The sequence below is a fragment of the Palaemon carinicauda genome, chromosome 1 (genome assembly GCF_036898095.1).
Source record: "Palaemon carinicauda isolate YSFRI2023 chromosome 1, ASM3689809v2, whole genome shotgun sequence".
In the NCBI taxonomy this organism is placed as follows: Eukaryota; Metazoa; Arthropoda; class Malacostraca; order Decapoda; family Palaemonidae; genus Palaemon; species Palaemon carinicauda.
The window spans coordinates 54,424,422-54,443,791 of NC_090725.1; the positions used below are offsets into that span (position 1 = coordinate 54,424,422).

General features: G+C 35.4%; 2 long non-coding RNA genes across 2 annotated transcripts; both read right to left on the minus strand.

Annotated features, from left to right (window-relative positions):
* Window positions 1–1,007: 1,007 nt before the first annotated feature.
* On the minus strand, window positions 1,008–1,669 carry LOC137642138 (uncharacterized). Its single transcript, XR_011044650.1, has 2 exons — window positions 1,475–1,669; window positions 1,008–1,221 (listed from the first exon to the last, which is right to left on the minus strand). It is a non-coding gene; the product is annotated as an uncharacterized lncRNA (long non-coding RNA).
* Window positions 1,670–2,540: 871 nt separating this feature from the next.
* On the minus strand, window positions 2,541–3,694 carry LOC137642146 (uncharacterized). The gene is made up of 2 exons (XR_011044653.1): window positions 3,004–3,694; window positions 2,541–2,753 (listed from the first exon to the last, which is right to left on the minus strand). It is a non-coding gene; the product is annotated as an uncharacterized lncRNA (long non-coding RNA).
* Window positions 3,695–19,370: the final 15,676 nt, after the last annotated feature.

Below are 19,370 nucleotides of genomic sequence, written 5' to 3' on the forward strand. Positions count from 1 at the left end.
GGGAGGACTCCGTCCCATAAAGGGACGAGGGCGGTTTTATTAGTTTCTTCCTATGCGGATATAAACCTTTGTCCAATACAAGTATTGTGCGGATGACTGGTCAATATATTGACGCAGTAGTTCTATACAAACTATGCTTTACTTAATATAGGGCGAGGCCACTATATTAGCTTGCCTGAGATTCATACATAGATATATGTACTCTTCGAGACTTTCCAGAGTCTAGTAGGACTCTTCCCTGTAGGGGGCAGGAAGCTCTAACATAGTTTATAGTTAGTTGAAAAGATGTATAACGGTAACATCTTAGGTCTCTAGGTCTAGTCGACCGGGAATAAATATCTCCGGGGAGTACGGCACGTTCTGAGAATCCACAGATACAGTAATGCTCTGGTACACTTCCATCAGGACGACATGGCTTGAGCCCAAAAAACGGATTTTGAGCGAAGCGAAAAATCTATTTTTGGGTGAGATAGCCATGTCGTCCTGATGGACCCGCCCTTGCCTTTCTAAGAAAGGACTGTAGGACCCCTCCCTACATACAGTATCTGTAGCACCTCGTGTACGCTACAAGGAATACAGATGGCGCCAGGATTGGCGCCAGGCACGCATACGAATCGGGGGATAGGGATGCCTTGGGAGCGGCTCCCCTTTTTCTTTCCCGAATTCGTATCTCGTCAATCTCCCTCCTAACGAGACGAATCTCTATTCAGGTCGTAGATTGCCATGTGACGTGTCTAGAATACGTCCTCTGATATGTCGCGATATCCCTTTCACGAGGGATACTCGCTCCAGGAGTTAGAATTCTGGTACCTTAAGGTAAATTCTCTGGGAATATCGCCGTAGTTGTAATATACCCTAGGAAGCTACCCTATAGGAACTTCCATCAGGACGACATGGCTATCTCACCCAAAAATAGATTTTTCGCTTCGCTCAAAATCCGTTATATATATTATTCGGAAAAAACTTATATGAAGGTTGTAAAAAATGGTGAGAAAACAAACATCAAAGTGAACATTGAATTTATTATTGAACATACAATAAATTTAAAGCATAATATTATGCAGAATATAAATTAATATTAATGACACTTGATGCTGCCCCGATATCTAGGTAACTCTGGCACTAGTTACCTAACCTCCACACTCCGAATCGCTTATAACCAGTGAAAAGTTTATAAGATTCGTCGAGCAATACCATTACCATGATGCCACTGTGCATAGCCTATAAAAGATATGATACGTCTATCAGAAAATTGTACATGAAATTATTGCCTATGCAAGCGACTTAAAGTTCAGAGTAAGATTCAATAAAAAGATCTCAAAATATATGATAAATGGCAAAGCAAAATATTAACAAGAGTAAATTTTTTCTGGTTACAAGTTTTATTTTTTACGGGATTAATGACTCGGCGCTAAAATTATTCATTCAATAACTTTAAATCTCGTAAAGTGTGCCAACATTTACCGAGACCTACCTCAAAGTTATCAAGCGCCTGCTTGCTCGATATAAATCCACGGAGTTGAAACCCTCTGAAGTAATCCAGCAGTATGTGGTGGATGCCAAAGACTATGGTAGGGAAATAGTATCCCCGTCTTGGCCTCTCTTCCATGCTGCTACACAAAACATTATATGGTTCCTCTGATAACTCACTCCCTTGGAGAATCATGCCCTCGTCATCAGAACTAGTGTATTTAGGCAGGGGAGCTATGGGAGACTTAAGCAAACTTCTTGCGGAACTAAGATAGTCATTTGAATGGGAAACTGATGAAGAGGGCACACTAGGGTTCCTAATAGCCACTAAGCAAGATAAAAGTTTGTCATTATAGACCTGACAGGAGTCCAATTCCTCCTCAGACCTACGTTCTTCCTCTTCGTCGTCCCATTCCTCATACTTAAGCTCTAATATCTGCTTATTCAAGTCTTTCAATTCTGGAAGCCATTGTTCAAATTGCAAGAGTAATTTCTCCCTTGCTGCACTAGTGAATGTAGGAAAACTATCCTTACGGTTAAAATGTTCTGTCACACACTTCCTTATATACTTCCTTTGATTCACTAATCTCTTAAGTTCAGACATTGTGAATATATACAACTACCTGACCTATCACAAATATAATGAATATAATAAATATTCAAAGGCTAAAGTATGCGTAACAAAACGAAGCTGAAAAGTAAAATTCCCTTAATCACTTTACATAATATACGTTAACACCAAGAAATACCGATGGCATCAATACTAGGTCAACGACGATAAATAAAGATTACCAAGGAAGCAAAGTTTCGAATATAAAAAAATATGCAATGAAGGCAATTCCCGAGCAAAGAACTTATTTCAGAAATATGTTAAAAAGATTAAATTCACTTCAACCTTTACACTAAAGTATTAAAATGCAAAAAATAACGTAAACGTTCCACCCACAGTACAAATGGAGAGACATCGGGCAAGCATCAAAGCAAAGTCATAAAATCCTGTCACGGTCGCCATATTCGGAAAAAACTTATATGAAGTTTGTAAAAAAATGGTGAGAAAACAAACATCAAAGTGAACATTGAATTTATTATTGAACATACAATAAATTTAAAGCATAATATTATGCAGAATATAAATTAATATTAATGACACTTGATGCTGCCCCGATATCTAGGTAACTCTGGCACTAGTTACCTAACCTCCACACTCCGAATCGCTTATAACCAGTGAAAAGTTTATAAGATTCGTCGAGCAATACCATTACCATGATGACACTGTGCATAGCCTATAAAAGATATGATACGTCTATCAGAAAATTGTACATGAAATTATTGCCTATGCAAGCGACTTAAAGTTCAGAGTAAGATTCAATAAAAAGATCTCAAAAGATATGATAAATGGCAAAGCAAAATATTAAGAGTAAATTCTTTCTGGTTACAAGTTTTATTTTTTACGGGATTAATGACTCAGCGCTAAAATTATTCATTCAATAACTTTAAATCTCGTAAAGTGTGCCAACATTTACTGAGACCTACCTCAAAGTTATCAAGCGCCTGCTTGCTCGATATAAATCCACGGAGTTGAATCCCTCTGAAGTAATCCAGCAGTATGTGGTGGATGCCAAAGACTATGGTAGGGAAATAGTATCCCCGTCTTGGCCTCTCTTCCATGCTGCTACACAAAACATTATATGATTCCTCTGAAAACTCACTCCCTTGGAGAATCATGCCCTCGTCTCTCCATTGCACTTTGGTGAAACTGGTGGTACTTAGCACTTCATTATTTCACAGCAATAAAAGTCCTTCAAGTGAAAAGAGTTCATTAGTAATGATCACACATTAGTTGGCAAGTTTCTAACGAAGGTCGAGTTAATCCATTTTCCTTTAGTCAAGAGAACTGCTTCCTTGGAGGGTTAGGCAGATACTGCTTGGTAAAAATTCTTACCACTACTCGTTAACTTCGTTAACTAATTCAAGAAGGGCTAAATACTATGAAATGGTCTCAAATGCCAGCACACAAAGTATTTACAGATATTAAATATAATAAGTTATTTAAATTTACATTTGAGATCTTTTTATTTTCCAAGAGAGTTGAAAACCAAGGATTATGAAAAAAGTCAAAGTACTTTTTTCGTACTAAAAATAAACAGGATAAAGAAAACGAGAATACAAGGATTCTGAAGTTGGAAAGAAAAGATAAAAACAATATATTTAACAAGATAAAGAAAACGAGAATCCAAGGATTCTGAAGTTGGAAAGAAAAAATATATTTAACACATATATATATATATATATATATATATATATATATATATATATATATATATACATATATATGCATATATATGCATATATGTATATATATATATATATATATATATATATATATATATATATATATATATATATATATATATATATATATATACATATATATATATATATATATATATATATATATATATATATATATATATATATATATATATATATATATATATATGTATATATATATATATATATATATATATATATATATATATATATATGTATATACATATATATATATATATATATATATATATATATATATATATATGTATATACATATATATATATATATATATATATATATATATATATATATATATATATATATATATATATATATATATATATATATATATATATATACTATATGTCCTAATTCGTGTATGTAGATGTCTTGTACGACAAGGTAAATGAACTCAATATTCATGAGGATTCCACAAAATCCTATGTGTCAGTATGTTTTGCAATGATTGTATTTTGTAACGAAGGGAGTTTTAGTTGCCGGTGAGCACTCGAGTTGACAAGGCCCTCACCTGAGAGGGCAGTTGTGTATTATGTACTTACGAACGAACCATTTGCAATGAATGAAGAAAACCCATATGCCGACGTCTCATTATCCGTCTCCACGGGTCATATAGGTGTCAGGTGTAAAAAATATGTCTGTTTGTGCATGCTGTGAGTGAAGTTGTTCTTTGAGCCGGTGAAATAAAAGTTCAAGATGCCAAGATACACAAGGACTAACATAGCAGACACTGTGGCTGCAGAAGATGAGAATGAAGGAGCAGTGGGATATAGCGTTCCCAATGAAAAATATAGACAGGAAATCAGAACGCAAGAATTGGAAAATAAGTTAGATAATTTACAACAGGTAATAAACAGATTGTTGGTGGAATGAGAACAGGAGCGGTGTGCAAGCACAGCATATCCGACGTACATAAACGAAGTTGAAACACACACAAGTGAAAGAAAGAACACATGCACAGCCGAGTGAAGATACGCAAATTGTACTTTGAAAGTTGCCAGAACTCCAGGCAAGTGTTAGGCCTTTCAATGATCAACGACCTAAAGAAGGGTTTCAATCAACTGAAGTGTTTTTGAGAGACTTTGAAGTAGCTACATATGGGTGGTCGGAAAAAGAAAAAGGAATTCGAATAATTAGATTGCTGAAAGATGCTCCGGCAATGAAAGTAATCTGTTGACCACAAGAAAGTTTAAGAAGTTATACTGAAATAAAACGACGTTTAATTGAGAAGTATGCCTTGCCTGATGCGAGAAAGAGAGACCTAAAAGAAAATTACAAACTCAAAATACGGGAAGGTGAATCCGGGATTGCGATTCGTTTGCTACCCAGAGTGCCAATCTCCCAGAAGGTGATAAAAAGGAGAGGACCAGGCAGCGGCATGGCAGCTGAGGTAATCGGCCCGTGCTCCATATCTCGAAATGGCCAGTGGGGAATGTTAGCAGTTAGGATCAACCTGCAAGATAAATCCTTCCAAGCGCTGATTGACACGGGAGCCAGTGTTTCATTGATTGAAAAAAATTCTCCTCAAATCCACTTCAGCCAGCGGCGTCCATTATTCTTGACACGCCAGGAGGAAATAAACTACACATAAACCATACATCAATCGTCCAGTTTAAGGTGGGATCTGTGAAGTTTACACATGATTTTTTGTATTGCCCACCTTGGGAATTCCAGGAATCGAGGCTATCTTAGGATTAGACTTTAAATCTAATAATCAAATTTGCATTTTGGGGGTAAAGATACAATAACAGTAAAAGCAGGAGGTTACATTTTCCGGATAGAAAGTCATGAGACAGTAAGTGTGTGTGTTAGCTCGGAGAGACATTTAAGTAGGGTAACAGCTGTACCTGAGAGAGGAGAACTGTTGTCCCCCCAGACCCTCACGAGCATATCTGTGATCCCGTGTCGCCCTCTTGCGGAAGGAAACAAGGTAGTTGTTAAACCCCATGATAATTGGGCCCATATGATATTAGAGGGCTTGACAGAAATTAAAGAGAATAGAGTTGATATAACGGTAGTTAATTTGTCTAATAAAATAGTTGTTTTTAGGAGTGATTCTGTGTGTGAATTAGAGTTGTGTGAAATTGCTTATAATGGGATGTTGGGAGCCACAACTCCAACCCGCACAGACGAACGCACTCAGAATTTGATTATGCAAGCGCGAAAATTATGTTCCTCAGAATATCAGCCTGTAGTTAGTGACATTGTCAATAATTATTCCGATGTAATTGCAACTGGAGATGAGCCACTCGGGAGGATTGATTGATTTCCCTTTAGCATTGAAAATGGGCAGGCGGAGCAGATCAGGTCAATGCCTTATAAGGTACCCATTCATTTTCAGGGAGAGATAGAAAGGGAAATTAATAAATTAAGGGAACAAGGGATAATGAAGGAGAGCGAATCTCCCTGGGCTTCTCCAATTGTAGCTGTTAGGAAAAAGGATGGCTCGGTAAGATTGTGTGTTGAATATGGGAAATTGAATGCAGTCACTAAGGATAATGCATTCCCATTGCCCTCAATCGAAGAATTACTTGTGAGAGTACGGGATAGCAAATATTTTGCAATTGTTGATTTAAAATCTGGATATTATCAAATACCCATTCAAGAAGACAGTAAATGTAAAACGGCATTTATACTTAACGATCAATTATTTCAGTATAATTTTCTTCCTTTCGATGTTAAAAATGCTCCAAGACATTTCCCTAGGATAATGGTGGCGGTTTTGTCGCCCTTAATTGGTTATAATGTTCTTGTTTATTTACATGATATCATAATTACAGGGAAAACGGCCGAAGAACATGATAATAATATTCGTAAAGTTTTAGAACCATTGCGACTTATTGGTATGAAAATAAATTTGTCAAAGTGCAAATTTTTCTGTAAACAGGTCCAATATCTAGGTCACATAATAACCCCAGAAGGTATCCAACCCTGCCCCAGTAAAGTAGCGGCTATTACAGAGGCCACGTAACTCTAAGGAAGTAGCTGGGTTCCTTGGGCTTGCTGGGTACTACCGTAAATTCATAAGAGGTTTTGGAGGGATAGCGAGGCCCTTAGATGCTTTTAAGAAACAAAAAGTAATAAATTGGGGAGGGAAAGAAGAAAAGGCCTTTAACCATTTGAAAGCTGCCTTAACTAGCAATGAATTACTCGCATATCGTAGATTTGATCGCCCGTTTTTAGTGACAACAGATGTAAGAAGCATAGCTATTGGTGGCGTAGTTTCTCAACGAGATGATAAAGGCAGAGAGCGACCCATTTGTTTTGCTTCCCGGACATTAAAATGGGCAGAAAAGAATTATAGTACATTCGATCGAGAGGCTTCAGCTATTCTTTGTGTTCTAGAAAGGCATCGGTTCTTTTTATTAGGTCGATTGAGTTGCAAAACGATGATCGCCCCTTACGTGATTTGTATTAAAAAATGATTTGACCTCTCGTCAAACGAGATGGATTGAGAGATTGTTAGAGTTTAACAAAAAGGGTTTTCGCCACATAAAAGGTAAAGCTAACAAGGTAGCTGATGCTCTCTCTAGAAGTGCAGTAATAGGAGTAACAACTAGGGCACAAAAGAGGAATGAAGTACGTAACCAAAATAGTGAAGACGCCAATCATAATAGAGGAAATAGAGAACGGGATGAGAGTTCTTGCGATGCACAGGCAGTAGACGAGAGAGAGAGAGAGAGAGAGAGAGAGGAGCGATGAAGATGAATATATGTGGATGACCGAGGACATGGCCACGTGTGTCCAGAATGAATGCCCTGATGATGCAGGTTTGATTGACTCCGGAGGTTGGGACATAAAAGAAGTCCTAGAGGGACAGAAAAAAAGAGGAATGGATGAAAAGTCTGCGAGCAGTGATTAAAGGGGAATCGGAGAGTTATCCGTCATTTCTGAATGTGCCTCGTGAGAAATTTTTAATTGAAAATGATGTCTGATATTGTGCTTACCAGAAGAGGAGAGGGGAATTTTGTGCATGGGTAGTTCTTCCTCCCTCTTTAATTAAACGAGTCATCCACATTGTACATGCAAGTCCGTATGCAGGGCATTTAGGGATTGATAGATCATTAAGGAGAGCACGTGAATCCGTCTTTTGGTTAGGAATGAAAAAGTCTATAGAGAATTATATTAAAAGTTGTCATGCTTGTAACTGTTTCAAAGAACATAAAAACACTGTACCAGAAGCCAGAAAGTGGCCTGTAGTTCCCATAAAATTTTATAGAGTGCATATGGATGTAGTAGGACCATTTCCTACTGAGTTAACACAACATAAGTTTATATGTGTATTTGTGGATGCATTTACTCGGTACACTCATACTTACGCAATGTTGGATAATTCTGTAAATTCATTAGCCCAAGCGCTATGCTCTTTCATTACTCCCGAAAATTTTGATAAGTGATAATGGTCTTGAGTTTATAAATAAGGTGGTGAAATCGGTCACGGACTTGATGAAAATTGAACACTTTACAGTGACCGCATATAGGCCTTCAGGAAATGGCTTAGTAGAGTCGCATAATAGGGAAGTAGTGCGAATTTTACGTTACTTAGTGGCTGATGACCCTCTTCATTGGCATGCCAAGCTTCCTACAGCTGAGCTAGCTTTGAACATTGCATATAATGCTTTGCTCAGGGACACGCCTATCTTTTTTAGTGTATGGACAGGATACTGTGTTACCATATACGGTACTCGTTAATTCGCAACAATTGCCAAATTATTCAACTGAGCAATACCGTGTATATTTATTAAATCTTTTGAGGAGAGAGTAATGAACACCACTGAAAGGTTTTTGAAAAGAGATAATGAAAATCACAGCTCAAAGTATGATGGTCTGTTCAAAACCGCACCGGTAAAAGTATTTGTGGGCGATCGTGTGTATTTGAAACGATCACGCCAAAGGAAACACAAACTGGAGCTAGCGTATTTGGGTCCGTACAGAGTAAAGATGGTTAAGTCTAACACAGTTGGGATACAAAGCAGGCACACATACATGTGGTGCCTGAAGAGGTAGTTTTCAAAAGTGTTCCTCCTTACCCCTGTATACGTGACATCCCTCGAGTTGATGAGTAGAATTTTTTTTTCCCTTGCTGTTGTTGTTCTTTGAACAGACCTCATTTCTTCTTTCGATGTTTTAAATGAACGTGATGATAACAACGTCTTATGTTGATGCTAAATTTATACGTAAAATGTTGTGGTAATTTTGCTGACTGTGGAAATACGTATAACATTGTTGAGTGAACCTAAAAATATTTAGAGGTTAGATAGGTCAAGTGAGATCCGTCAGCGGATGCTGTATTATTCATATATTTATATGATTCATCGTTGCTGCGGCCAGGGCAGTTCCCGAATGGCAAGTGGCTGCGGGATTAAAGTTCAGCCTTGAGGATAGGCAGTGTTAAAATATGTGTAGATGTGAATATCTTATACTTAATGTTACAAGAGAAGAGCGGGAAGATGAATGATTTTCTCGAGAAAACGGCTGGTGGCCTCCGGTTGAAAGTTGCAAGTGTAAGCGTTGTAGTGATTTAAATAAATGGTGAAACGGTGGTAGTGAGTTGTGTTGCGAAATTGTGCCGTAAACCCGGACAAGTAAAATCGAGGGATGAAGGAATATCTATTCCTACCCCTGTCTCGCCCAAGAAGCCCGTATTGCCCGCAACCAGAGGGAGGTTATTGATGAGGTTGTGTAGACCTGATGTTATCAGTTTTTTTACCACTTTGGGTATTCTGTGTTTTAGTTGCAAAGGTCTTAAGAAGAAATGAGTGGAACTATTTATATCGTTTTGTGTACATTTTACATGGAATATTACATTTTTTTTTGGAAGATGTGTTTTATTCTTATTTTTTTTTTTGGGGGGGGGGGTGATTTCTATATATATATATATATATATATATATATATATATATATATATATATATATATATATATATATATATATATATATACATATTATGTTACATTTATTTCTGTTTAGTATATGCCATGCCTATTCTGGGTTGGAATGTCCTCCATATATCATAAACTAGTGAGGTCGAGTGCGCACCTCCTCCCGGAGTGAGGAGCTTGGGGCGGGGAGTAATGTCCTAATTCGTGTATGTAGATGTCTTGTACGACAAGGTAAATGAACTCAATATTCATGAGTATTCCACAAAAACCTATGCGTCAGCATGTTTTGCAATGATTGCATTTTGTAACGAAGGAAGTTTTAGTTACTGGTGAGCACTCGAGTTGACAAGGCCTTCACCTGGGAGGGTAGTTGTGTATTGTGTACTTACGAACAAACCTTTTGTAATAAATGAAGAAAACCCATATGCCGACGTCTCATTATCCGTATGCACGGGTCATATATATATATATATATATATATATATATATATATATATATATATATATATATATATATATATATATATATATATATATATACATATATATATATATATATATATATATATATATATATATATATATATATATATATATATATATATATATATATATATATATATATATATACACACAGTATATGTATATATATATATATATATATATATATATATATATATATATATATATATATATATATATATATATATATATATATGATAAATTTTGCACATTTAAACATGTTTTTCATATTTCAAATAAGCCATATTTATTAACATATTAAAGTCTGGATTCTCTTAACAACTTCGGGATCAGAACCCCAGGCGAAGTCTCTTTACCTTGTGACGGCGCCGAGTAAGGGTGTGAACTCAAAGGCGGATTGGAAACAACTGAGTTATATTATTGTGGAACACTCTCCTTATATACAAAACCTCAAGGCAACAGGACATAACAAGTTCACAAGACAGACAATATTACAGAGGAAAAACCAGACAGGAATTTTCATGTTTGTTTTAGTGCGAGGGAGGAGCGAAGATACAAGCATAATATATACAAAAGGAATTATGTACAATTGTGTGAAACACGGTTGGTACATGGCTCCCCCCCTAAAAATGACATACTGTACATGTTAAATAGGGCGCCCTGATCTACAGAGGCGAACTGTAGGCGGGTCATCTGGCAGAAGATAAGCAGGTTTTAGACGATCAATGGAAACCCAGTCTTCTTTGCCCCGAATGTTTAGGAGGAATGCTTTCGGACTGCGTCGGATCACAAGGAAAGGGCCCGTGTAAGGGGGCGTTAGTGGTGGCTTGCTGGTGTCGACGCGCAGGAAGACGTGCGTTGCAGAGTGCAAGTCCAGACAGGAATTTTCATGTTCGTTTTAGTGCGAGGGAGGGGCGAAGATACAAGCATAATATATACAAAAGGAATTATGTACAATTGTGTGAAACACGGTTGGTACATGGCTCCCCCCCTAGTCCTTTATGGGTAAACTATCGACATCGGGTATGGCAGCGTGCACAGGTTCAGGTAAACGGCGTATCCAAAGGGCACGGAGTAGGTTCACCTCACGAGGAGAGCCGTCTGCGGCAGGTTGAAGGCGAGCGATACTGGTCATTTCCCTGAGACCAAGCAAAGCCCTTTGGTCCCCCAACGGTTGTTGCGAGAGCTGAAAAAGCTTTGCTATACGGGCGGCTGGCGACGGCAAGTACTGCTGCAGAAGGTATGATTTGAGGGCGTCATACGCTATTGGGGTGTCTCCTTGTTCACAAAGCCAGTCGGATATTTCTGGGAAGGTGTCCTCGGGTAACGCCGCGAGAACATAATCCGCTTTGGTGGTTGAGCGAGTCATGCCCCTGATACGAAAGTGGACTTCAGCGCGTTGAAACCAAGCGAACGCTTCTCCGCTGGCAAACGGTGAAAGTTTCAATGGGGCGGCCGCAGTGCCAACTGCCGGAGTAGAGTCAGCCTCTGTCATAGTACCAACGATGGAGGGGCGAGGGAGGTGGGGGTGGAAGGCAGTGGGAGCGAGTCGACTTCCGGGGTCACCAATGTGACGGCGCCGAGTAAGGGTGTGAACTCAAAGGCGGATTGGAAACGACTGAGTTATATTATTGTGGAACACTCTCCTTATATACAAAACCTCAAGGCAACAGGACATAACAAGTTCACAAGACAGACAATATTACAGAGGAAAAACTAGACAGGAATTTTCATGTTCGTTTTAGTGCGAGGGAGGAGCGAAGATACAAGCATAATATATACAAAAGGAATTATGTACAATTGTGTGAAACACGGTTGGTACAACCTTACCTCCAGTTGCCATCCCTTTTCGGCTATTTAGCGTTTCCCATCAACTCAGCATCATTTAAACAATTCATGTCTTCGATTTCCTTTTGACTAATTATATAATATCTAATATCTCCTTTAGTTACTTTAATTATCATCCCTTTATAGATAATCTTCTGATTTTTTTTTTTAAATTAATTGACTTTCAATTTTCATCTCTTCCGACAGAAACTAACCCTCTCCTCCTGCAGTCCTTTCCTCTTTCCACATACATTATCTATTTCGGATTAATCTATCATACATCTTTTCCTTTCTCTTCTCTCCGAGCTCCGTTTCCATCTCTTCCACCAGAAACTAACCTTCCCCTTCATCAGTCCTCTCCCCTTTCCAGATACATTACCCATTTCAGATTGCACCATCATACATCTTTTCCTTTCTCTTCTCTCCGAGCTCTATCTGATCGACTTCCATTTTTAGTATCCATCATTCTCCACATGTTACTTTCATTACCCTTTCCTCCTGCTATTTTCTCAAGAAACATTAACCAGAACCATCTGCCACACCGAACAGCATCTCTAACCTTTTTAGCAACTGCACTTTTGGCATTTATGAGCAAGTGATATATCGAGGTTCCAGAAGATTTAAAGATTTCCTTTGGGATACCTCTGTCAGGGGAAAGTGATAGTAAAGGGAACGAAATAGAAAAAAAAAAACGCAACAATGGAAGGGGGAAGTTTCCAGCCAAGAGGAAACAGGATAACGGTGAATTTTGATAAAAAGGATATTGAAAATTCAGAACTAATTAATGAGAAGTAAGAAAATGAAAATGAGAAAAATAAGAGGACGTTACAGAGAACTTTAAAAAACTCAAATAGGGAAATTTCCAATAAATATAAATACTTTACGTAGATTATTAAGGCTTAGTTAAGTAATAAAAATTACAACGAATATAGAAGAAAACTAACAAAACTTAAAAATTTGGGATTACATTTGGCCAAATATGTGTTTTTTTTTATTACCTAAAGTATAAAAAATGGCTCCAGTGAACAGCGTAGTAAGTCATATCAAAAGAATTTCCAGTGAACATTAGAGTGCTCAAAGGGAATGTGTTGTCACCTATGCTGTTTATCCTCCTTATGGATTTTGTAATATGTAGAACAGTCGGAGGTGGTGGATATGGATTGGACAGGACTGATGACAGGATATTAGCAGACCTAGATTATGATGGTGATGCTGTCCTTATTAGTAGAACAACACAGGATTTGCAATGCTTCCTTATCAGAATGCATGAAATATCGCACAATGTATGGCTCAAGATAAATTTAAAAAAGACAGAGATAATGAGTACAGGATATGCGATGGAAAATGAAATATCATTGAAAGGAAAAAAGATTAATTAGGCAAAATTACTTAAATACTAAGGAACTATGACCACTAATACAGATCCTTTAGAACTGGAGTTTAGAGAAAGACTGAAAAATGCAAAACAGACAACAACTAGGTTAGGTAAAATTTGGATATCAAATCTCACATCTAAAAACTAGACTATAAATCGATATAGTGAGATCGATCTTACTATATGGACATGAGTCATAGATTCAGTGGATTTGAGAACAAAGGATTAGAAATGAAATTATAAGAGAGATTACTTGAGTGACATATACTGTATATATATATATATATATATATATATATATATATATATATATATATATATATATATATATATATATATATATTAATATATAAATACACACACACACACACACACACACATATATATATATATATATATATATATATATATATATATATATATATATATATATATATATATAACTATATGTATATATATATATATATATATATATATATATATATATATACATATATGTAAATATATATATATATATATATATATATATATATATATATATATATATATATATATATATATATATATATATATATATATATATATATGGATATATATATATTTATATTTATATATATAAAACTAATTATGACCTCGAAATGAAACAATACACTTACTTTACGTGACTTGATATTTTTTAATTCATAACCACAGGCCTTGGAAATATAATGAATAATGTGTGGAAAGCTTGGAAGTTTCTTTACCTGACCTTTAGCTTCCATCACTGTTCGGCTATTTAACATTTCCCATCAACTCAGCGTCATTTGGACAATCCATGTCTTTGATTTCTCTTTGACTATTTATATAATGTCTAATATTCTATTTATTTACTTTAATTATCATCCCTATATAGATAATCTTCTCATTTTTGTTTAAATTGATAGAGTTTCAATTCATTCCACCCACACTTCTCGAGCCATGTTCCGTTTTCATCTCTTCCGCCAGAAACTAACCCTCTCCTCCTTCAGTCCTCTCCCCTTTCCATATACATTACCAATTTCAGATTGCACCATCATACATCTTTCCCTTCCTCTTCTTTCCAAGCTTTATCTGACCGACTTAAATTTTTAGTATCTATCATTCTCCATATGTTAAATTCATTACCATTTCCTCCTGTTATTTTCTTTAGAAATATTCACCAGAATCATCTGCCATACCGAACAGTATCTCTAACGTTTTTAGCAACTGCACTTTTGCTATATATGAGCAAGTGATATATCGAGGTTTCAGAAGATTTAAGATTTCCTTTGGGATAACTCTTTCAGGGGGAAGAGATGGTGAAGAAAAAAAAAACGCAACAATGGAAGGGGGAAGTTTCCAGCCAAGAGGACACAGGAAAACGACGATGTCTGATAAAAAAAGAAATAGCAAAGTCAGAACTAATCAAATAAAAAATAAGAGAATGAAGAAGAGAAAAATGTTTATAGAGAACCTTAAAAAATTGAAAAAAGAAAAATTTCCATTATTTAGAAATAATTTGCGTAGATTATTGAGGCTTACTAAAATAATAAAAATGACAACGAAGAAAACCATTGAAATTTCAAAGTTCTTAAACAAATATGGCCATATAGGTTTTTTTTTTTTTCTAAAGTATAAGAGATGGCTCCATTGAACAGCGGAATAAGTCCTATCAAATGAATTTCCAGTGATCAGCGGAGTTCTCCAGAGGAATTTGTTGTCACCTATGTTTATTATATTCCTCATGGATTTTTAATGCGTAGGACAGTCAAAGAGGATGAAGGATTGGACTGGATTGGTAACAGGACACTAGCAGACATACAGTATGCTGGTGATCCTTTCCTTATTAACAGATCACCGCAAGAGTTTCACTGATTGCTTACCAGAATACATGTAATATCACACGAGATTAGGCTCAAGATAAATTGAAGAATGGAAGAGATGATGTGAACAGAATATGCAATGAAAGGTGAAATATCATCGGAAGGACAAAGGATTAATGAGGTAGAATCATTCAAGTATCTAGGAACTATATGACCTTCAATACAGGGTCTTTAAAATTAGAGTTTAGTGAAAGATTAAAACAAGGAAATCAGACAATGGCTAGGTTGAGTGAAATTTGGAAATCAAATCGACTGAAATTACATAGAAAAATCAGACTATATATCAATTTAGTGAGATTGTTGTTACAATATGAACATGAGTCATGGTATGATCATGAAAGAATCTCCAATAGATTCTGTAGATTAAAGAAAAAAAGGCAGAAAAGGATTAGAAATGAAACTATGAGAAAGATTACTAGAGAGCCATATGTGGATGATGACAGGATGATGGGTAAATGGAGATGGCTTGGCAAGCACTTCGCACTACCCAAGAGGGAATAGTTCACTAAACGTTTAACTGAGATCGACAAGGCACTAGAAGAGTTAGAAGACCCAGGACTACATGGCTGAGGACTATGAATCGTGACGTATGGGATGATGAATGGAGAAGTGATGAATTAAAAGCTCAAGATAGAGACGACTGGTGAAATCTAACCAATGCCCTTTGCGTCAATAGTCGTAGGAGAAGATAGTGATGATAAGAGATGAAATATCAATAGATTGTGATTAACTCGAAAATTAATGGATAAGTTGTTTTTTATATAAGTTTTCAATTCTAACGATAATTCTGTTTCGCAAACGTATTTTATTTTACCTTATCTTATTTAACATTTGAAAACCTTTCATGTTGAAACATCAAAAACTAAATGTGCGTTCAGAAAATAGATATATCCATAACTGCTTGGTTATCCACTCTACTAGAAACTTAGGAATCCAGATCAGGATCTCTCTTGATCTATGTCCTTATTACCACTAACAAGACAGTTCTCTAAAAAAATAAAAAATAAGAGATGACTCTCTAGTACCCTGTTGGACTCATCAATACATGCTTCCAATTACCTTCACTGAAAAACCATGGATGAAACCCTTTGGTTACCAATTACCATTAGCAGCTTTTTTGAAATAATGAATTTCATATTTTGTTTTATCCTTCTAACCAACAAACAAATGAAGAGGTATGTAAACAGGCGAAATAAAAATCATAGTCTCATGTTAAAGGTAATTCAAAATAACGATTATAAGATTAAATATGAAACATATGTTTAGTTTTCTCGACAACAGAGTAGCATAACTACAAATGGCTAGAAATTGTTATTGGAGGGAATATTTTAGAACCGAGATCATTGTATGACTGAGTAAAAGGGAATAGAAGTAGATGCTGGAGCAGATTAAAAGTGTTAGGAAAAAAAAGATAGAGGGAGAAAATTGACGGTTTATAATAATTAGAATTTGCTGTGACTAATTTTCTTATTAAGTAATTATTTAGGGCCGTTGTTTCTTTTCATGTTATACAATATGATACTTCACTACAGAATTGAAGGATGTTATCATCCAAGTCAATTGACTTTATGAAATTTAAATAAATGCTCGCAAATGCTTAGAGAACTTTAAATCGTGATAACTTATTCTTATGGGAGGATATAATAAGATTCAATCTCAGCGTTAAAAAATCTAAACAGTAAATGGGTTTTGCCGGAGAGGGAATACAACCTTAATCTGCCATTCCATCTTCCAACCTTGGTCCCCAACAAATGTACAATAAAGATCTGGAAAATTTGTGTATTACCTATTCAATGTTGGTTTTATGAAGTTAAGTATTGCATTTTAGATAAGGCTGTAATCGTGGAAAATTATTTATAATGGTACCTTAGTTTACAAGTTCAATTCATTCTGGAAGCGAGCTCGTAAACCAAGATGCTCGTAAACTAAAACAATTTCCCATAAGAAAGAAATTTAAAACACTTAAAGTGTTCTAGATAAATATGAATACATACTCATTTTATAGATTTTGTAATAGAATTTAATGAAAAAAATATAAACCCTTCAACAGAAATGAATACGAATTAATCATTAACATTACAATAGTAATATTGACATATTTACTTTTAATTTACTATTATGGAGAGTCATGTCTGGGGTGAAGGAGACGAGATTGATACTGTTTGAAGGGAAATCTCCCTCCTTACTGGGAGTTTTCTCTCTTGAACTAAGTTTACTATCACTAACTGAATTACTTAACTATGCTTTCTGGACGCTAGGATCGTCTTTTTAGTTTTACAATATTAAGCTTAGTTTTGAGAGGGAACCTATCTAAAGACGACCGTTTTTTTTTTTTTTTTTTTTTTTTTTTTAAAGATGTCGTGGAAATGGAACATCACATTATCGATAAATAGATTTGCTGAGTGCCCTATGAAAGACCTATCTATATGATGTGTACCTAAAAGGTTTTGCAGGGCTGCCCACATTCTTAACATCTCTTAACTTTCAATTGAAACTTGTGGTTTTCTATTCTGTCCCTCCTCCTCATTTGTAATCTCAGCATTCTTTTTATGTTGCACGTTATGTAACTCCAATAATATTAGTTTTAAAAAATAGTAGTCAATATTTTTTTCCCTTTCTAATTACTTTTCAAAAATACTGATAAGAAAATTTTTTTTGTCCATTGCTCTGATATAATTTTTATTGTTTAGAATTGTAACTGTACTTATCATGGGTGTTGTAGTGCGATTGTACAGTTTTTTTTTTTTTTTTCAGGTCGGCTAGATGTATAATCTTATCCTCCTGCTTAATGTTACTGTTAATAATTATGGTGGCCAAGACTACAAGATAACTTTACAACACAGCACAAAACATCTTTGTGATAAACAGTATATTTTAACTCTAGGGAGAACATGCGGTCACAGATATACACAAAAATTCCAAAGACGTGTAGTGTTCGAGGATGACGAAACACAATGAGAAAAACGCCCATGAACACTGCTTTCATGGTGTATGGGTACTAAGTGACTGAGTTCTTCATTTTAGTTTTCTTAGTACTTATCCACAGAAACAGACGTATAGAGGGAAACGTTAGCTTACATACAATGCTCGTGAACCGATTTGAATTCGTATTCAGAGTCACTCTTAAACCAAGGTACTTCTCTTCCTAATTCTTAGTTATAACCGTTTTCTGATTAAATGAAGTAGAAAAGTGCACAAGAAGACCTATTATGAATCCAAGTAATAAAACCCTCGTGCCACAATGCTATAATTGTATTTCATTGCAACCCAATGTTGAAAATTGTAATAAATGACCCCGTATGTCCACCAACATAAATGAACGATATTACCTTTACCGAAGGAAAATCTTGGGATTACATATGATATTTAATATCAAATTTTTAGTAAAAACAGATTTTAAAAATATAATAAGTAGTGGGATGATCGTAAAAAGCGATTAATTAAAATTGTGATACATCAGAGCACAGAAATTTTGCGTAACTAGACAATTTGAGGGAAGATTTTAACTTTGGATTTTGAAAGCATTAAACATATTACCAGTTTATTCCTTGTATAAATTCATTATGCTGAATGTTTAAACACTCATTAAGCTGAATACATACATAGTTAAACGTTAGTTTCGTTAATAAATAAGTTAGCCATACAATCAACCTCAGATACAAGTGCTTTGAAATCCAGATTTAAGAAAAAGGCATAAAAGGCAAAATACAGAAAATTCTGAAATATAGGAAAGAGAGAGAACAAAATATAAAAGAAAATAGATGAAATCTAAAGTGGATTAAAGATGACAAGGGAAAGTAATTTCAAACAAAACCACAAGCGAATAATTCGGAAATAGAAGGAAGCTAATAAAAGGACATAAATAAAGAAAAAAAAAAAGGAAAGAATAAGTATTCCCTCCCACTTGAAATATTTTTGCCACGGAAATGAAGATATGTAGTTATTAACTGACAAGAAACTAACACAATTTCATATTTTACCAGAAGATAAGATAAAAAATACCTAAGATACAAAAAAAAAAGGAAACCACATTTAAGCTGATAGGGATGTGTATAAGACTGTAAGATAAGTCGTGAAAATTCTTTGTTCTTTACTTGCAACA